The sequence below is a fragment of the Calliopsis andreniformis genome, unplaced genomic scaffold (genome assembly GCF_051401765.1).
Source record: "Calliopsis andreniformis isolate RMS-2024a unplaced genomic scaffold, iyCalAndr_principal scaffold0019, whole genome shotgun sequence".
NCBI classification, from domain to species: Eukaryota; Metazoa; Arthropoda; class Insecta; order Hymenoptera; family Andrenidae; genus Calliopsis; species Calliopsis andreniformis.
The window spans coordinates 9,215,566-9,230,993 of NW_027480431.1; positions in this window are offsets into that span (position 1 = coordinate 9,215,566).

Genomic DNA, 15,428 nt, shown 5'->3' on the forward strand with positions numbered 1-15,428 from the left:
TTTCCATCGTATAAAACGAATAATTGCTACCGGTGTGAAAGTTATGGTCATTTCTCCGTTCCGGGCAACCTAGGCTTCACTCTAGGGCGTTGCTCCACCAGATCGAATAGTTAGGGCCTTAGAAGTCAACGCCAGAAGCATAAAATGCAATATAAATATAACAGTTTTTCCATCGTATAAAACGAATAATTGCAACCAGGATGAAAGTTATGGTCATTTCTACTTTCCGGGCAACCTAGGCTTCACCCTGGGGCGTTGCTCCAACAGATTGAATAGTTAGGGCCTTAGAAGACAATGCCCGAAGCATAAAATACAATATAAATGCTACAGTTTTTCCATCGTATAAAACGAATAATTGCAACCAGTATGAAAGTTAACGTCATTTCTACTTTCCGGGCAACCTAGGCTTCACCCTAGGGCGTTGCACCAACAGATTGAATAGTTAGGGCCTTAGAAGTCAACACCCGAAGCATAAAATACAAATTAAACAGAACAGTTTTTCCATCGTATAAAACGAATAATTGCTACCGGTGTGAAAGTTATGGTCATTTCTCCGTTCCGGGCAACCTAGGCTTCACTATAGGGCGTCGCTCCACTAGATCGAATAGTTAGGGCCTTAGAACTCAACGCCAGAAGCATAAAATACAAAATAAATAAAACACCTTTTCCATCGTATAAAACGAATAATTGCTACCAGTGTGAAATTTATGGTCATTTCTACGTTCCGCGCAACCTAGGCTTCACCCTAGGACGTTGTTCCACCAGATGGAATAGTTAGGGCCTAAGAATTCAACGCCAGAAGCATGAAATACGATATAAATGCAACAGCTTTTCCATCGTATAAAAGAATAATTGCAACCAGTGTGGAAGTTATGGTCATTTCTACGTTCCGGGCAACCTAGGCTTCACTCTAGAGCGTTGCTCGACCAGATCGAATAGCTAGGGCCTTAGAAGTCAACGCCCGAAGCATAAAATACAAACTAAATAGAACAGTTTTCCCATCGTATAAAACGAATAATTGCAGCCAGTGTGAAAGTTATGGTCATTTCTACTTTCCGGGCATCGTAGGCTTCACCCTAGGACGTTGTTCCGCCAGATCGAACAGTTAGGGCCTTATAAGTCAACGCCAGAAGCATAAAATGCAATATAAATATAACAGTTTTTCCATCGTATAAAACGAATGATAGTAACCAGTGTTAAAGTTATGGTCATTTCTACGTTCCGGCCAACCTAGGCGTCACTCTAGGGCGTTGCTCCACCAGATCGAATAGTTAGGGCCTTAGAAGTCAACCGCAGATGAATAAAATACAATAAAGGTGCCACATCTTTTCCATCGTATAAAACGAATAATTGCAACCAGTGTGAAAGTTATGGTCATTTCTACTTTCCGAGCATCGTAGGCTTCACCCTAGGACGTTGTTCCACCAGATCGAACAGTTAGGGCCTAAGAAGTCAACGCCAGAGGCTTAAAATACAATATAAATATAACAGTTTTTCCATCGTATAAAACGAATGATAGCAACCAGTGTGAAAGTTATGGTCATTTCTACTTTCCGGGCAATCTAGGCTTCACCTTAGGGCGTTGCACCAACAGATTGAATAGTTAGGGCCTTAGAAGTCAACACCCGAAGCATAAAATACAAAATAAACAGAACAGTTTTTCCATCGTATAAAACGAATAATTGCTACCAGTGTGAAAGTTATGGTCATTTCTACGTTCCGCCCAACCTAGGCTTAAACCGAGGGCGTTGCTCCAACAGATCGAATAGTTAGGGCCTTAGAAGTCAAAGCTAGAAGCATAAAATACAAAATAAATAAAACAGTTTTTCCATCGTATAAAACGAATAATTGCTACCAGTGTGAAAGTTAACGTCATTTCTACTTTCCGGGCAACATAGGCATCACCCTTGGGCGTTGCACCAACAGATTGAATAGTTAGGGCCTTAGAAGTCAACGCCCGAAGCATAAAATACAAAATAAATAGAACAGTTTTTCCATCGTATAAAACGAATAATTGCTACCGGTGTGAAAGTTATGGTCATTTCTCCGTTCCGGGCAACCTAGGCTTCACTCTAGGACGTTGCTCCACCAGATCGAATAGTTAGGGCCTTAGGAATCAACGCCAGAAGCATAAAATACAAAATAAATAAAACAGTTTTTCCATCGTATAAAACGAATAATTGCTACCAGTGTGAACGTTATGGTCATTTCTACGTTCCGCGCAACCTAGGCTTCACTCTAGGGTGTTGCTCCACCAGATGGAATAGTTAGGGCCTAAGAAGTCAACGCCAGAAGCATAAAATACGATATAAATACAACAGCTTTTCCATCGTATAAAAAGGATAATTGCAGCCAGTGTGGAAGTTATGGTCATTTCTACGTTCCGGGCAACCTAGGTTTCACTCTATGGCGTTGCTCGACCAGATCGAATAGCTAGGGCCTTAGAAGTCAACGCCAGATGAATAAATTGCAGTATAAGTACAAAAGCTTTTCCATCGTATAAAATGAATAATTGCAAACATTGTGAAAGTAATGGTCATTTCTACGTTCCGGGCAACCTATGCGTCACTCTAGGGCGTTGCTCCACCACATCTAACAGCTACGGCCTTAGAAGTCAACCACAGATGAATAAAATACAATAAAGATGCCACAGCTTTTCCATCGTATAAATCGAATAATTGCAACCAGTGTGAAAGTTATGGTCATTTCTACTTTCCGGGCATCGTAGGCTTCACCCTAGGACGTTGTTCCACCAGATCGAACAGTTAGGGCCTAAGAAGTCAACGCCAGAAGCATAAAATACAATATAAATATAACAGTTTTTCCATCCTATAAAACGAATGATAGCAACAAGTGTGAAAGTTATGGTCATTTCTACTTTCGGGGCAACATAGGCTTCACCCTTGGGCGTTGCACCAACAGATTGAATAGTTAGGCCCTTAGAAGTCAACGCCCGAAGCATAAAATACAAAATAAATAGAACAGTTTTTCCATCGTATATAATGTATATTTGCAAACAGTGTGAAAGTAATGGTCATTTCTACTTACCGGGCAACCTAGGCTCCACTCTCGGGTGTTGCTCCACCAAGTCGAATAGCTAGGGCCTTAGAAGTAAACGACAGAAGCATAAAATACAAGAAAGATGCAAAAGTTTTTCCATCGTATAACAGGAATAACTACAAACAGTGTTAAAGTAATGGTCATTTCCATGTTCCGGGCAACCAAGTCTTCACTCTAGGGCGGTGTTCCACCAGATCGAACAGTTAGGGCCGCAGAAGTCAACGCCAGAAGCATAAAATACAATATAAATATAACAGCTTTTCCATCGTATAAAACGAATGATAGCAACCAGTGTGAATGTTAAGGCCATTTCTACGTTCCGGGCAACCTAGGCTTCACTCTAGGACGTTATGCAACCAGATCGAATAGTTAGGGCCTTAGAAGTCAACGCCTGAAGCATAAAATACAAAATAAATAAAACAGTTTTTCCATCGTATAAAACGAATAATTGCAACCAGTATAAAAGTTAACGTCATTTCTACTTTCCGGGCAACATAGGCTTCACCCTTGGGCGTTGCACCAACAGATTGAATAGTTAGGGCCTTAGAAGTCAACGCCCGAAGCATAAAATACAAAATAAATAGAACAGTTTTTCCATCGTATAAAACGAATAATTGCTACCGGTGTGAAAGTTAAGGTCATTTCTCCGTTCCGGGCAACCTAGGCTTCACTCTAGGTCGTTTCTCCGCCAGATCGAATAGTTAGGGCCTTAGAAGTCAACGCCAGAAGCATAAAATACAAAATAAATAAAACAGTTTTTCCATCGTATAAAACGAATACTTGCTACCAGTGTGAACGTTATGGTCATTTCTACGTTCCGGCCAACCTAGGTTTCACTCTATGGCGTCGCTCGACCAGATCGAATAGCTAGGGCCTCAGAAGTCAACGCCAGAAGAATAAATTGCAGTATAAGTACAAAAGCTTTTCCATCGTATAAAATGAATAATTGCAAACATTGTGAAAGTAATGGTCATTTCTACGTTCCGGGCAACCTATGCGTCACTCTAGGGCGTTGCTCCACCACATCTAATAGCTACGGCCTTAGAAGTCAACCCCAGATGAATAAAATACAGTAAAGGTGCCACAGCTTTTCCATCGTATAAAACGAATAATTGCAACCAGTGTGAAAGTTATGGTCATTTCTACTTTCCGGGCATCGTAGGCTTCACCCTAGGACGTTGTTCCACCAGATCGAACAGTTAGGGCCTAAGAAGTCAACGCCAGAAGGATAAAATACGATAAAAATGCAACAGTCTTTCCATCCTATAACAGGAATAACTGCAACCCGTGTGAAAGTGATGGTTATTTCTACGTTCCAGGCAACCTAGGATCCACCCTAGGGCGTTGTTCCACCAGATGGAATAGTTAGGGCCTAAGAAGTCAACGCCAGAAGCATAAAACACTATATAAATACAACAGCTTTTCCATCATATAAAACGAATAATTGCAACCAGGATGAAAGTTATGCTCATTTCTACTTTTCGGGCAACCTAGGCTTCACCCTGGGGCGTTGCTCCAACAGATTGAATAGTTAGGGCCTTAGAAGTCAATGCCCGAAGCATAAAATACAATATAAATACTACAGTTTTTCCATCGTATAAAACGAATAATTGCAACCAGTATGAAAGTTAACGTCATTTCTACTTTCCGGGCAACCTAGGCTTCACCCCAGGGCGTTGCACCGACAGATTGAATAGTTAGGGCCTTAGAAGTCAACACCCGAAGCATAAAATACAAAACAAACAGAACAGTTTTTCCATCGTATAAAACGAATAATTGCTACCGGTGTGAAAGTTATGGTCATTTCTCCGTTCCGGGCAACCTAGGCTTCACTCTAGGGCGTTGCTCCACCAGATCGAACAGTTAGGGCCTTAGAACTCATCGCCAGAAGCATAAAATACAAAATAAATAACACAGCTTTTCCATCGTATAAAACGAATAATTGCTACCAGTGTGAAATTTATGGTCATTTCTACGTTCCGCGCAACCTAGGCTTCACCCTAGGACGTTGTTCCACCGGATGGAATAGTTAGGGCCTAAGAAGTGAACGCCAGAAGCATGAAATACGATATAAATACAACAGCTTTTCCATCGTATAAAACGAATAATTGCAACCAGTGTGGAAGTTATGGCCACTTCTACGTTCCGGGCAACCTAGGCTTCACTCTAGGGCGTTGCTCGACCAGATCGAATAGCTAGGGCCTTAGAAGTCAACGCCCGAAGCATAAAATACAAAATAAATAGAACAGTTTTCCCATCGTATAAAACGAATAATTGCTACCAGTGTGAATGTTATGGTCATTTCTACGTTCCGCGCAACCTATGCTTCACCCTAGCGTGTTGTTCCACCAGATGGAATAGTTAGGGCCTAAAAAGTCAACGCCAGAAGCATAAAATGCGATATATATACAACAGCATTTCCATCGTATAAAATGAATAATTGCAACCGGTGTGGAAGTTATGGTCATTTCTACGTTCCGGGCACCCTAGGCTTCACTCTAGGACGTTGCTCGACCAGATCGAATAGCTAGAGCCTTAGAAGTCAACGCCTGAAGTATAAAATACAATAAAAATACAACAGTCTTTCCATCCTATAACTGGAATAATTGCAACCCGTCTGAAAGTGACGGTCATTTCTACGTTCCAGGCAACCTGGGCCTCACCCTAGGGCGTTGTTCCACCAGATTGAATAGTTAGGGCCTAAGAAGTCAACGCCAGAAGCATACAACACTATATAAATACAACAGTTTTTCCATCATACAAAACGAATAATTGCAACCAGGATGAAAGTTATGGTCATTTCTACTTTCCGGGCATCCTAGGCTTCACTCTGGGCGTTGCTCCACCAGATCGAATAGTTAGGGCCTAAGAAGTCAACGCCAGAAGCATGAAATACGATATAAATACAACAGCTTTTCCATTGTACAAAACGAATAATTGCAACCAGTGTGGAAGTTATGGTCATTTCTACGTTCCGGGCAACCTAGGCTTCACTCTAGGGCGTTGCTCGACCAGATCGAATAGCTAGGGCCTTAGAACTCAGCGCCCGAAGCATAAAATACAAAATAAATAGAACAGTTTTCCCATCGTATAAAACGAATAACTGCTACCGGTGTGAAAGTTATGGTCATTTCTCCGTTCCGGGCAACCTAGGCTTCACTCTAGGGCGTTGCTCCACCAGATCGAACAGTTAGGGCCTTAGAACTCATCGCCAGAAGCATAAAATACAAAATAAATAACACAGCTTTTCCATCGTATAAAACGAATAATTGCTACCAGTGTGAAATTTATGGTCATTTCTACGTTCCGCGCAACCTAGGCTTCACCCTAGGACGTTGTTCCACCAGATGGAATAGTTAGGGCCTAAGAAGTGAACGCCAGAAGCATGAAATACGATATAAATACAACAGCTTTTCCATCGTATAAAACGAATAATTGCAACCAGTGTGGAAGTTATGGCCACTTCTACGTTCCGGGCAACCTAGGCTTCACTCTAGGGCGTTGCTCGACCAGATCGAATAGCTAGGGCCTTAGAAGTCAACGCCCGAAGCATAAAATACAAAATAAATAGAACAGTTTTCCCATCGTATAAAACGAATAATTGCTACCAGTGTGAATGTTATGGTCATTTCTACGTTCCGCGCAACCTATGCTTCACCCTAGCGTGTTGTTCCACCAGATGGAATAGTTAGGGCCTAAAAAGTCAACGCCAGAAGCATAAAATGCGATATATATACAACAGCATTTCCATCGTATAAAACGAATAATTGCAACCGGTGTGGAAGTTATGGTCATTTCTACGTTCCGGGCAACCTAGGCTTCACTCTAGGACGTTGCTCGACCAGATCGAATAGCTAGAGCCTTAGAAGTCAACGCCTGAAGTATAAAATACAATAAAAATACAACAGTCTTTCCATCCTATAACTGGAATAATTGCAACCCGTCTGAAAGTGACGGTCATTTCTACGTTCCAGGCAACCTGGGCCTCACCCTAGGGCGTTGTTCCACCAGATTGAATAGTTAGGGCCTAAGAAGTCAACGCCAGAAGCATACAACACTATATAAATACAACAGTTGTTCCATCATACAAAACGAATAATTGCAACCAGGATGAAAGTTATGGTCATTTCTACTTTCCGGGCATCCTAGGCTTCACTCTGGGCGTTGCTCCACCAGATCGAATAGTTAGGGCCTAAGAAGTCAACGCCAGAAGCATGAAATACGATATAAATACAACAGCTTTTCCATTGTTCAAAACGAATAATTGCAACCAGTGTTTAAGTTATGGTCATTTCTACGTTCCGGGCAACCTAGGCTTCACTCTAGGGCGTTGCTCGACCAGACCGAATAGCTAGGGCCTTAGAACTCAACGCCCGAAGCATAAAATACAAAATAAATAGAACAGTTTTCCCATCGTATAAAACGAATAATTGCTACCAGTGTGAAAGTTATGGTCATTTCTACGTTCCGCGCAACCTAGGCTTCACCCTAGGGTGTTGTTCCACCAGATGGAATAGTTAGGGCCTAAAAAGTCAACGCCAGAAGCATAAAATGCGATATATATACAAAAGCATTTCCATCGTATAAAACGAATAATTGCAACCAGTGTGGAAGTTATGGTCATTTCTACGTTCCGCGCAACCTAGGCTTCACTCTAGGGCGTTGCTCGACCAGATCGAATTGCTAGAGCCTTAGAGGTCAACGCCTGAAGTATAAAATGCAATAAAAATACAACAGTCTTTCCATCCTATAACTGGAATAATTGGAACCCGTGTGAAAGTGACGGTCATTTCTACGTTCCTGGCAACCTGGGCCTCACCCTAGGCCGTTGTTCCACCAGATGGAATAGTTAGGGCCTAAGAAGTCAACGCCAGAAGCATAAAACACTATATAAATACAACAGTTTTTCCATCATATAAAACGAATAATTGCAACCAGGATGAAAGTTATGGTCTTTTCTACTTTCCGGGCAACCTAGGCTTCACCCTAGGGCGTAGCTCCAACAGATTGAATAGTTAGGGCCTTAGAAGTCAATGCCCGAAGCATAAAATACAATATAAATACAACAGTTTTTCCATCGTATAAAACGAATAATTGCAACCAGTATGAAAGCTAACGTCATTTCTACTTTCCGGGCAACCGAGGCTTCACCCTGGGGCGTTGCACCAACAGATTGAATAGTTAGTGCCTTAGAAGTCAATGCCCGAAGCATAAAATACAAAATAAACAGAACAGTTTTTCCATCGTATAAAACGAATAATTGCCACCGGTGTGAAAGTTATGGTCATTTCTCCGTTCCGGGCAACCTAGGCTTCACTCTAGGGCGTTGCTCCAACAGATCGAATAGTTAGGGCCTTAGAAGTCAAAGCCAGAAGTATAAAATACAAAATAAATAAAACAGTTTTTCCATCGTATAAAACGAATAATTGCAACCAGTGTGAAAGTTATGGTCATTTCTACTTTCCAGGCATCCTAGGCTTCACCCTAGGGCGTTGTTCCACCAGATCGAACAGTTAGGGCCTAAGAAGTCAACGCCAGAAGCATAAAATACAATATAAATATAACAGTTTTTCCATCGTATAAAACGAATAATTGCTACCAGTGTGAATGTTATGGTCATTTCTACGTTCCGCGCAACCTAGGCTTCACTCTAGGGCGTTGTGCCACCAGATCGAATAGTTAGGGCCTTAGAAGTCAACGCCCGAAGCATAAAATACAAAATAAATAAAACAGTTTTACCATCGTACAAAACGAATAATTGCTACCAGTGTGAAAGTTATGGTCATTTCTACGTTCCGCGCAACCTAGGCTTCACTCTAGGGCGTTGCTCCACCAGATCGAATAGATAGGACCTTAGAAGTCAACACCAGAAGCATAAAATACGATATAAATACAACAGCTTTTCCATCGTATAAAACGAATAATTGCAGCCAGTGTGGAAGTTATCGTCATTTCTACTTTCCGGGCATCGTAGGCTTCACCCTAGGACGTTGTTCCACCAGATCGAACAGTTAGGGCCTAAGAAGTCAACGCCAGAAGAATAAAATACAATATGAGTACAAAAGCTTTTCCATCGTATAAAGTGAATAATTGCAAACATTGTGAAAGTAATGGTCATTTCTACGTTCCGGCCAACCTAGGCGTCACTCTAGGGCGTTGCTCCACCACATCTAATAGCTACGGCCTTAGTTGTCAACCGCAGATGAATAAAATACAATAAAGGTGCCACAGCTTTTCCATCGTATAAAACGAATAATTGCAACCAGTGTGAAGGTTATGGTCATTTCTACTTTCCAGGTATCCTAGGCTTCACCCTAGGACGATGTTCCACCAGATCGAACAGTTAGGGCCTAAGAAGTCAACGCCAGAAGCATAAAATACAATATAAATATAACAGTTTTTCCATCGTATAAAACGCATGATAGCAACCAGTGTGAAAGCTATGGTCATTTCTACGTTCCGGGCAACCAAGGCTTCACTCTAGTGCGTTGTGCCACCATATCGAATAGTTAGGGCCTTAGAAGTCAACGCCCGAAGCATAAAATACAAAATAAATAAAACAGTTCTTCCATCGTATAAAACGAATAATTACAACCAGTATGAAAGTTAACGTCATTTCTACTTTCCGGCAACATAGGCTTCACCCTTGGGCGTTGCACCAACAGATTGAATAGTTAGGGCCTTAGAAGTCAACGCCCGAAGCATAAAATACAAAATAAATAGAACAGTTTTTCCATCGTATAAAACGAATAATTGCTACCGGTGTGAAAGTTATGGTCATTTCTCCGTTCCGGGCAACCTAGGCTTCACTCTAGGGCGTTGCTCCACCAGATCGAATAGTTAGGGCCTTAGGAATCAACGCCAGAAGCATAAAATACAAAATAAATAAAACAGTTTTTCCATCGTATAAAACGAATAATTGCTACCAGTGTGAACGTTATGGTCATTTCTACGTTCCGCGCAACCTAGGCTTCACTCTAGGGCGTTGCTCCACCAGATGGAATAGTTAGGGCCTAAGAAGTCAACGCCAGAAGCATAAAATACGATATAAATACAACAGCTTTTCCATCGTATAAAAAGGATAATGGCAGCCAGTGTGGAAGTTATGGTCATTTCTACGTTCCGGGCAACCTAGGTTTCACTCTATGGCGTTGCTCGACCAGGTCGAATAGCTAGGGCCTTAGAAGTCAACGCCAGAAGAATAAATTGCAGTATAAGTACAAAAGCTTTTACATCGTATAAAATGAATAATTGCAAACATTGTGAAAGTAATGGTCATTTCTACGTTCCGGGCAACCTATGCGTCACTCTAGGGCGTTGCTCCACCACATCTAACAGCTACGGCCTTAGAAGTCAACCACAGATGAATAAAATACAATAAAGATGCCACAGCTTTTCCATCGTATAAATCGAATAATTGCAACCAGGATGAAAGTTATGGTCTTTTCTACTTTCCGGGCAACCTAGGCTTCACCCTAGGGCGTAGCTCCAACAGATTGAATAGTTAGGGCCTTAGAAGTGAATGCCCGAAGCATAAAATACAATATAAATACAACAGTTTTTCCATCGTATAAAACGAATAATTGCAACCAGTATGAAAGCTAACGTCATTTCTACTTTCCGGGCAACCGAGGCTTCACCCTGGGGCGTTGCACCAACAGATTGAATAGTTAGTGCCTTAGAAGTCAATGCCCGAAGCATAAAATACAAAATAAACAGAACAGTTTTTCCATCGTATATAACGAATAATTGCCACCGGTGTGAAAGTTATGGTCATTTCTCCGTTCCGGGCAACCTAGGCTTCACTCTAGGGCGTTGCTCCAACAGATCGAATAGTTAGGGCCTTAGAAGTCAAAGCCAGAAGCATAAAATACAAAATAAATAAAACAGTTTTTCCATCGTATAAAACGAATAATTGCAACCAGTGTGAAAGTTATGGTCATTTCTACTTTCCAGGCACCCTAGGCTTCACCCTAGGGCGTTGTTCCACCAGATCGAACAGTTAGGGCCTAAGAAGTCAACGCCAGAAGCATAAAATACAATATAAGTATAACAGTTTTTCCATCGTATAAAACGAATAATTGCTACCAGTGTGAATGTTATGGTCATTTCTACGTTCCGCGCAACCTAGGCTTCACTCTAGGGCGTTGCTCCACCACATCTAATAGCTACGGCCTTAGTTGTCAACCGCAGATGAATAAAATACAATAAAGGTGCCACAGCTTTTCCATCGTATAAAACGAATAATTGCAACCAGTGTGAAGGTTATGGTCATTTCTACTTTCCAGGTATCCTAGGCTTCACCCTAGGACGATGTTCCACCAGATCGAACAGTTAGGGCCTAAGAAGTCAACGCCAGAAGCATAAAATACAATATAAATATAACAGTTTTTCCATCGTATAAAACGCATGATAGCAACCAGTGTGAAAGCTATGGTCATTTCTACGTTCCGGGCAACCAAGGCTTCACTCTAGTGCGTTGTGCCACCATATCGAATAGTTAGGGCCTTAGAAGTCAACGCCCGAAGCATAAAATACAAAATAAATAAAACAGTTCTTCCATCGTATAAAACGAATAATTACAACCAGTATGAAAGTTAACGTCATTTCTACTTTCCGGCAACATAGGCTTCACCCTTGGGCGTTGCACCAACAGATTGAATAGTTAGGGCCTTAGAAGTCAACGCCCGAAGCATAAAATACAAAATAAATAGAACAGTTTTTCCATCGTATAAAACGAATAATTGCTACCGGTGTGAAAGTTATGGTCATTTCTCCGTTCCGGGCAACCTAGGCTTCACTCTAGGGCGTTGCTCCACCAGATCGAATAGTTAGGGCCTTAGGAATCAACGCCAGAAGCATAAAATACAAAATAAATAAAACAGTTTTTCCATCGTATAAAACGAATAATTGCTACCAGTGTGAACGTTATGGTCATTTCTACGTTCCGCGCAACCTAGGCTTCACTCTAGGGCGTTGCTCCACCAGATGGAATAGTTAGGGCCTAAGAAGTCAACGCCAGAAGCATAAAATACGATATAAATACAACAGCTTTTCCATCGTATAAAAAGGATAATGGCAGCCAGTGTGGAAGTTATGGTCATTTCTACGTTCCGGGCAACCTAGGTTTCACTCTATGGCGTTGCTCGACCAGGTCGAATAGCTAGGGCCTTAGAAGTCAACGCCAGAAGAATAAATTGCAGTATAAGTACAAAAGCTTTTACATCGTATAAAATGAATAATTGCAAACATTGTGAAAGTAATGGTCATTTCTACGTTCCGGGCAACCTATGCGTCACTCTAGGGCGTTGCTCCACCACATCTAACAGCTACGGCCTTAGAAGTCAACCACAGATGAATAAAATACAATAAAGATGCCACAGCTTTTCCATCGTATAAATCGAATAATTGCAACCAGGATGAAAGTTATGGTCTTTTCTACTTTCCGGGCAACCTAGGCTTCACCCTAGGGCGTAGCTCCAACAGATTGAATAGTTAGGGCCTTAGAAGTGAATGCCCGAAGCATAAAATACAATATAAATACAACAGTTTTTCCATCGTATAAAACGAATAATTGCAACCAGTATGAAAGCTAACGTCATTTCTACTTTCCGGGCAACCGAGGCTTCACCCTGGGGCGTTGCACCAACAGATTGAATAGTTAGTGCCTTAGAAGTCAATGCCCGAAGCATAAAATACAAAATAAACAGAACAGTTTTTCCATCGTATATAACGAATAATTGCCACCGGTGTGAAAGTTATGGTCATTTCTCCGTTCCGGGCAACCTAGGCTTCACTCTAGGGCGTTGCTCCAACAGATCGAATAGTTAGGGCCTTAGAAGTCAAAGCCAGAAGCATAAAATACAAAATAAATAAAACAGTTTTTCCATCGTATAAAACGAATAATTGCAACCAGTGTGAAAGTTATGGTCATTTCTACTTTCCAGGCACCCTAGGCTTCACCCTAGGGCGTTGTTCCACCAGATCGAACAGTTAGGGCCTAAGAAGTCAACGCCAGAAGCATAAAATACAATATAAGTATAACAGTTTTTCCATCGTATAAAACGAATAATTGCTACCAGTGTGAATGTTATGGTCATTTCTACGTTCCGCGCAACCTAGGCTTCACTCTAGGGCGTTGTGCCACCAGATCGAATAGTTAGGGCCTTAGAAGTCAACGCCCGAAGCATAAAATACACAATAAATAAAAGAGTTTTTCCATCGTATAAAACGAATAATTACAACCAGTATGAAAGTTAACGTCATTTCTACTTTCCGGCAACATAGGCTTCACCCTTGGGCGTTGCACCAACAGATTGAATAGTCAGGGCCTTAGAAGTCAACGCCCGAAGCATAAAATACAAACTAAATAGAACAGTTCTTCCATCGTATAAAACGAATAATTGCTACCAGTGTGAACGTTATGGTCATTTCTACGTTCCGCGCAACCTAGGCTTCACTCTAGGGCGTTGTTCCACCAGATCGAATAGTTAGGGCCTTAGAAGTCAACGCCAGAAGCATAAAATACAAAATAAATAAAACAGTTTTTCCATCGTATAAAACGAATAATTGCTACCAGTGTGAAATTTATGGTCATTTCTACGTACCGCGTAACCTAGGCTTAACCCTAGGACGTTGTTCCACCAGATGGAATAGTTAGGGCCTAAGAAGTCAACGCCAGAAGCATACAATACGATATAAATACAACAGATTTTCCATCGTATAAAACGAATAATTGCAACCAGTGTGGAAGTTATGGTCATTTCTACGTTCCGGGCAACCTAGGCTTCACTCCAGCGCGTTGCTCGACCAGATCGAATAGTTAGGTCCTTAGAAGTCAACGCCAGAAGCATAAAATACGATATAAATACAACAGCTTTTCCATCGTATAAAACGAATAATTGCAGCCAGTGTGGAAGTTATCGTCATTTCTACTTTCCGGGCATCGTAGGCTTCACCCTAGGACGTTGTTCCACCAGATCGAACAGTTAGGGCCTAAGAAGTCAACGCCAGAAGAATAAATTGCAGTATAAGTACAAAGGCTTTTCCATCGTATAAAACGAATAATTGCAACCAGTGTGGAAGTTATGGTCATTTCTACGTACCGGGCAACCTAGGCTCCACTTTCGGGTGTTGCTCCACCAAATCGAATAGCTAGGGCCTTAGAAGTCAACGCCAGAAGCATAAAATACAATAAAGATGCAAAGGTTTTTCCATCGTATAAAAGGAATAACTGCGAACAGTGTTAAAGAAATGGTCATTTCCATGTTCCGGGCAACCAAGTCTTCACTCTAGGGCGTTGTTCCACCAGATCGAATAGCTAGGGCCTAAGAAGTCAACGCCAGAAGAATAAAATACAATATGAGTACAAAAGCTTTTCCATCGTATAAAGTGAATAATTGCAAACATTGTGAAAGTAATGGTCATTTCTACGTTCCGGCCAACCTAGGCGTCACTCTAGGGCGTTGCTCCACCACATCTAATAGCTACGGCCTTAGTTGTCAACCGCAGATGAATAAAATACAATAAAGGTGCCACAGATTTTCCATCGTATAAATCGAATAATTGCAACCAGTGTGGAAGTTATGGTCATTTCTACGTTCCGGGCAACCTAGGTTTCACTCTAGCGCGTTGCTCGACCAGATCGAACGGCTAGGGCCTTAGAAGTCAACGCCCGAAGGATAAAATACAAAATAAATAGAACAGTTTTCCCATCGTATAAAACGAATAATTGCAACCAGTGTGAAAGTTATGGTCATTTCTACTTTCCGGGCATCGTAGGCTTCACCCTAGCACGTTGTTCCACCAGATCGAACAGTTAGGGCCTAATAAGTCAACGCCAGAAGCATAAAATGCAATATAAATATAACAGTTTTTCCATCGTATAAAACGAATGATAGTAACCAGTGTGAAAGTTATGGTCATTTCTACGTTCCGGGCAACCTAGGCTTCACTCTAGGGCGTTGCTCCACCAGATCGAATAGTTAGGGCCTTAGAAGTCAACGCCCGAAGCATAAAATACAAAATAAATAAAACAGTTTTTCCATCGTATAAAACGAATAATTGCAACCAGTATGAAAGTTAACGTAATTTCCACTTTCGGGGAAACATAGGCTTCACCCTTGGGCGTTGCTCCACCAGATCGAATAGTTAGGTCCTAAGAAGTCAACGCCAGATGCATAAAATACGATATAAATACTACAGCTTTTCCATCGTATAAAACGAATAATTGCATCCAGTGTGAAAGTAATGGTCATTTCTACGTTCCGAGCAACCTAGGCGTCACTCTAGGGCGTTGCTCCACCAGATCGAATAGCTAGGGACTTAGAATTCATCGCTAAAAGCATAAAATACAATTAAAATACAAC